The sequence below is a fragment of the Triticum aestivum genome, chromosome 5D (genome assembly GCF_018294505.1).
Source record: "Triticum aestivum cultivar Chinese Spring chromosome 5D, IWGSC CS RefSeq v2.1, whole genome shotgun sequence".
In the NCBI taxonomy this organism is placed as follows: domain Eukaryota; kingdom Viridiplantae; phylum Streptophyta; class Magnoliopsida; order Poales; family Poaceae; genus Triticum; species Triticum aestivum.
This window is the reverse complement of record NC_057808.1, coordinates 124,006,056-124,012,827: the sequence shown is the minus strand read 5'-3', so window position 1 is coordinate 124,012,827 and position 6,772 is coordinate 124,006,056.

Here is a 6,772-nt window from a genome sequence, read left to right as displayed (position 1 = left end):
TCCTATTACAAGAATATGATCAATCTCATACATCACATATATCATTCATCACATCTTCTGGCCATATCACATCACATAGCACATGCTGCAAAAACAAGTTAGACGTCCTCTAATTGTTGTTGCAAGTTTTTACGTGGCTTGTATAGGTTTCTAGCAAGAACGTTTCTTACCTACGTAAAACCACAACGTGATATGCCAATTTCTATTTACCCTTCATAAGGACCCTTTTCATCGAATCCGTTCCGACTAAAGTGGGAGAGACAGACACCCGCTAGCCACCTTATGCAACTAGTGCATGTCAGTCGGTGGAACCTGTCTCACGTAAGCGTACGTGTAAGGTCGGTCCGGGCCGCTTCATCCCACAATGCCGCCGAAACAAGATAAGACTAGTAGCGGCAAGAAGAATTGGCAACATCTACGCCCACAACTGCTTTGTGTTCTACTCGTGCATAGAAACTATGCATAGACCTAGCTCTGATACCACTGTTGGGGAACGTAGCAGAAATTCAAAATTTTCTATGCATCACCAAGATCAATCTATGGAGTAATCTAGCAACGAGGGGAAGGGGAGTGCATCTACATACCCTTGTAGATCGCGAGCGGAAGCGTTCAAGAGAACGGGGTTGATGGAGTCGTACTCGTCGTGATCCAAATCACCGATGATCCTAGCGCCGAACGGACGGCACCTCCGCGTTCAACACACATATGGAGCAGCAACGTCTCCTCCTTCTTGATCCAGCAAGGGGGAAGGAGAGGTTAATGGAGATCCAGTAGCACGACGGTGTGGTGGTGGAAGTAGCGGGATTCCAACAGGGCTTCGCCAAGCGCAAGCGGGAGGAGGGAGATGTGTCACGGGAGGGAGAGGGAGGCGCCATGGCTTAGATATTGCTGCCCTCCCTCCCCCCCACTATATATAGGGCCAAGGGAGAGGGGGGGGGCGCAGCCTTGGCCCTTCCTGCAAGGAAGGGTGCGGCCAGGGAGGAGTCCTTCCTCCCCAAGGCACCTCGGAGGTGCCTTCCCCCTTTAGGACTCTCCCTTTTTCTTATCTCTTGGCGCATCGGCCTCTTGGGGCTGGTGCCCTTGGCCCATATAGGCCAAGGCGCACCCCCTACAGCCCATGTGGCCCCCCGGGGCTGGTGGACCCCCTTGATGGACCCCCGGACCCCTTTCGGCACTCCCGGTACAATACCGATAAAGTGCGAAACTTTTCCGGCGACCAAAATAAGACTTCCTATATATAAATCTTTACCTCCGGACCATTCTGGAACTCCTCGTGACGTCCGGGATCTCATCCGGGACTCCGAACAACTTTCGGGTTACCGCATACTAATATCTCTATAACCCTAGCGTCACCGAACCTTAAGTGTGTAGACCCTACGGGTTCGGGAGACAGGCAGACATGACCGAGACGACTCTCCGGTCAATAACCAACAGCGGGATCTGGATACCCATGTTGGCTCCCACATGCTCCTCGATGATCTCATCGGATGAACCACGATGTCGAGGATTCAATCAATCCCGTATACAATTCCCTTTGTCTATTGGTATGTTACTTGCCCGAGATTCGATCGTCGGTATCCCGATACCTTGTTCAATCTCGTTACCGACAAGTCTCTTTACTCGTTCCGTAACACATCATCCCGTGATCAACTCCTTGGTCACATTGTGCACATTATGATGATGTCCTACCGAGTGGGCCAAGAGATACCTCTCCGTTTACACGGAGTGACAAATCCCAGTCTCGATTCGTGCCAACCCAAGAGACACTTTCGGAGATACCTGTAGTGCACCTTTATAGTCACCCAGTTACGTTGTGACGTTTGGTACACCCAAAGCAATCCTACGGTATCCGGGAGTTGCACAATCTCATGGTCTAAGGAAATGATACTAGACATTAGAAAAGCTCCGAGCAAACGAACTACACGATCTTGTGCTAGGCTTAGGATTGGGTCTTGTCCATCACATCATTCTCCTAATGATGTGATCCCGTTATCAACGACATCCAATGTCCATGGTCAGGAAACCATAACCATCTATTGATCAACGAGCTAGTCTCCTAGAGGCTTACTAGGTACATGGTGTTGTCTATGTATCACATGTATCTGAGTTTCCTATCAATACAATTCTAGCATGGATTATAAACGATTATCATGAACAAGGAAATATAATAATAACCTATTTATTATTGCCTCTAGGGCATATTTCCAACAAAGATATGTTCCTAGAGAAAATTTAGTTGAAAGTTGGTAGTAGCAATTATGCGGACTGGGTCCGTAAACTGAGGATTGTCCTCATTGCTGCACAGAAGGCTTATGTCCTTAATGCACCACTCGGTGTGCTAAACTTCAGCGTCGTCTGTAGATATTGCGAAACATCTGACATACACGTTTTGATGACTATGTGATAGTTCAGTGCGTAATGCTAACGATTTAGAATTGTGGCACCAAAGACGGTTTTTTGAAACGTCGTAGAACATATGAGATGTTCCGAAGACTGAAACTGGGATTTCGGACTAGTGCCCACGTCAAGAGGTATGAGACCTCTGACAAGTTTCTTAAGCCTGCAAACTGAGGGAGAAAAGCTCAATCGTTGAGCATGTGCTCAGATTATCTGAGTGCCACAATCGCTTGAATCGAGTGGGAGTTAATCTTCCAGATGAGATAGTGATGGTTCTCCATAGTCACTGCCACCAAGCTATTAGAGCTTCGTGATGAACTATAACATATCAGGGATAGATATGATGATCCTTGAGCAACTCGCGATGTTTGACACCGCGAAAGTAGAAATCAAGAAGGAGCATCAATTGTTGATGGTTAGTAAAACCACTAGTTTCTAGAAGGGCAAGGGCAAGAAGGGATACTTCATGAAACAGCAAATCATTTGCTGCTCTAGCGAAGAATCCCAAAGTTAAACCCAAACCTGAGACTAAGTGCTCCTGTAATGAGGGGAACGTTCACTGAAGCAGAACTACCCTAGATACTTGGTAGATGAGAAGGCAGGCAAGGTCGATAGAAGTATATTGGATATACATTAAATGAATGTGTACTTTACTAGTACTCCTAGCAGCACCAGGGTATTAGATACCGGTTCGGTTGCTAAGTGTTAGTAACTCGAAATAAAAGCTGCGGAATAAACGGAGACTAGCTAAAGGTGAGATGACGATATGTGTTGGAAGTGTTTCCAAGGTTGATTTGATCAAGCATCGCATGCTCCCTCTACCATCGAGATTTGGTGTTTGCGTTGAGCATGATTGGATTATGTTTATCGCAATACGGTTATTCATTGAAGGAGAATAATGGTTACTCTGTTTATTTGAATAATACCTTCAATGGTCTTGCACCTAAAATGAATCTCGATCGTAGTGATACACATGTTCGTGCCAAAAGATATAAAATAGTAATGATAGTTCCACATACTGGTGGCACTGCCATTTGAGTCATATTGGTATAGAACGCATGAAGAAGCTCCATGTAGATGGATCTTTGGACTCACTCGTTTTTGAAAAAAATGAGACATGCGAACCATGTCTATTGGTATATATGCATGAAGAAACTCCATGCAAATGGATCATTTGTACTCACTTGATTTTGAATCACTTGAGACATGCAAATCATACCACATGGGCAAGATGACTGAAAGGCCTCGTTTTCAGTAAGATGGAACAAGAGAGCAACTTATTGGAAGTAATACATTTTGATGTATGCAGTCCAATGAGTGCTGAGGCATGCAGTGGATATCGTTATGTTCTTACTTCACAGATGATTTTAGTAGATGCTGAGAATATTTACTTGATGAAACACAAGTCTGAATTATTGAAAGGTTCAAGTAATTTCAGAGTGAAGTTGAAGATCGTCGTGACAAGAGGATAAAATGTCTATGATATGATCATAGAGATATCTGAGTTACGAGTTTGGCACACAATTAAGACATTGTGGAAAGTGTTTCACAATTAATACCGCCTGGAACACCACAATGTGATGGTGTGTCCGAACATCATAACTGCACCCTATTGGATATGGTGCATACCATGATGTCTCTTATCAAATTACAACTATCGTTTATGGGTTAGGCATTAGAGATAACCGCATTCACTTTAAAAGGGGCACCACACAATTCCGTTGAGACGACACTGTTTAGAGAAACCTAAGTTGTCGTTTCTTAAAAGATTGGGGCTGCGATGCTTATGTGAAAGAGTTTCAAGCTGATAAGCTCGAACCCAAAGCGGATAAATGCATCTTCATAGAAAACCCAAAGTAGTTGGGTATACCTCCTATTTCAGATCTGGAAGCAAAAGTAATTGCTTCTAGAAACGAGTCCTTTCTCGAGGAAAAGTTTCTCTCGAAAGAATTGAGTGGGAGGATGGTGGAGACTTGATGAGGTTATTGAACCATAACTTCAACTAGTGTGTAGCAGGGCACAGGAAGTTGTTCCTGTAGCACCTACACCAATTGAAGTGGAAGCTTATGATAGTGATCATGAAACTTCGGATCAAGACACTACCAAACCTCGTAGGTCGACAAGGATATGTACTACTCCTGAGTGGTACGGTAATCCTGTCTTAGATATCATGTTGTTAGACAACGATGAACCTACGAGCTATGGAGAAGCGATGGTGGGCCCATATTCCGACAAATGGTTAGAAACCATGAAATCCGAGATAGAATCCATGTACCAGAACAAAGCATGGACTTTGGTGAACTTGCCCGATGATCGGCAAGCCATTGAGATAAATGGATCTTTAAGAAGAAGACGGACGTGGACGGTAATGTTACAGTCTATGAAGCTCGACTTGTGGCAAAGAGTATTTTCAGAAGTTCAAGGAGTTGACTACGATGAGATTTTCTCATCCGTAGCGATGCTTAAGTCCGTCGGAATCATGTTAGCATTAGCTGCATTTATGAAATCTGGCAGATGGATGTCAAAACAAGTTTCCGTAAGGAAAGGTTGTATGTGATACAATTAGAAAGGTTTTGTCGATCCTAAGGATGCTAAAAGGTATGCTAGCTCCAGCGATCCTTCCATGGACTAGAGCAAGCATCTCGGAGTCAGAATATACGCTTTGATGGATTGATCAAAGTTTTTGGGTTTATACAAAGTTTGTTAGAAGCTTGTATTTACAATAAAGTGAGTGGGAGCGCTACAACATTTCTGATAAGTATATGTGAATGACATATTGTTGATCCGAAATGATGTAAATTTTTTGGAAAGCATAAAGGGTTGTTTGAAAGGAGTTTTTCAAAGGAAGACCTGGATAAAGCTGCTTACATATTGGGCATCAAGATCTATAGAGATAGATCAAGACGCCTGATGATACTTTCAAAGAACGCACACCTTGACATGATTTTGAAAGGGTTCAAAATAGATCAGCAAAGAAGGAGTTCTTGGCTGTGGTGCAAGGTGTGAGTATTGAGTAAGACTCAAGACCTGTCCACAGCAGAAGAGAGAGAAAGGACGAAGGTCGTCCCCTATGCTTTAGACGTAGGCTCTACAGTATGCTATGCTGTGTACCACACATGTAGTGTGCCTTGCCATGAGTTGGTCAAGGGGTACAATAGTGATCCAGGAATGGATCACATGACAGCGGTCGAACTTATCCTTAGTATCTAGTGGACTAAGGAATTTTCTCGATTATGGAGGTGAAAAGGAGTTCGTCGTAAAGGGTTACGTCGATGCGAACTTTGACACTAATCCGGATGACTCTGAGTAGTAAACCGGATTCGTATAGTAGAGCAGTTATTTGAAATGGCTCCAAGTAGCGCGTGGTAGCATCCATGAGATGACATAGATATTCATAAAGCACACACGGATCTGAAAGGTTCAGACCCGTTGACTAATAACCTCTCTCACAAGCATAACATGATCAAACCAGAACTCATTGAGTGTTAATCACATAGTGATGTGAACTAGATTGTTGACTCTAGTAAACTCTTTGGATGTTGGTCACATGGTGATGTGACCTGTGAGTGTTAATCACATGGTGATGTGAACTAGATTATTGACTCTAGTGCAAGTGGGAGACTGTTGGAAATATGCCCTAGAGGCAATAATAAATTGGTTATTATTATATTTCCTTGTTCATGATAATCGTTTATTATCCATGCTAGAATTGTATTGATAGGAAACTCAGATACATGTGTGGATACATAGACAACACCATGTCCCTAGTAAGCCTCTAGTTGACTAGCTCGTTGATCAATAGATGGTTACGGTTTCCTGACCATGGACATTGGATGTCGTTGATAACGGGATCACATCATTAGGAGAATGATGTGATGGACAAGACCCAATCCTAAGCATAGCATAAAAGATCGTGTAGTTCGTTTGCTAGAGCTTTTCCAATGTCAAGTATCATTTCCTTAGACCATGAGATCGTGCAACTCCCGGATACCGTAGGAGTGCTTTGGGTGTACCAAACGTCACAACGTAACTGGGTGACTATAAAGGTGCATTACGGGTATCTCCGAAAGTGTCTGTTGGGTTGGCACAGATCGAGACTGGGATTTGTCACTCCGTATGACGGAGAGGTATCTCTGGGCCCACTCGGTAATGCATCATCATAATGAGCTCAATGTGACTAAGGAGTTAGCCACGGGATCATGCATTATGGTACGAGTAAAGTGACTTGCCGGTAACGAGATTGAACAAGGTATTGGGATACCGACGATCGAATCTCGGGCAAGTAACGTACCGATTGACAAAGGGAATTGTATACGGGATTGATTGAATCCTCGACATCGTGGTTCATCCGATGAGATCATCGTGGAACATGTGG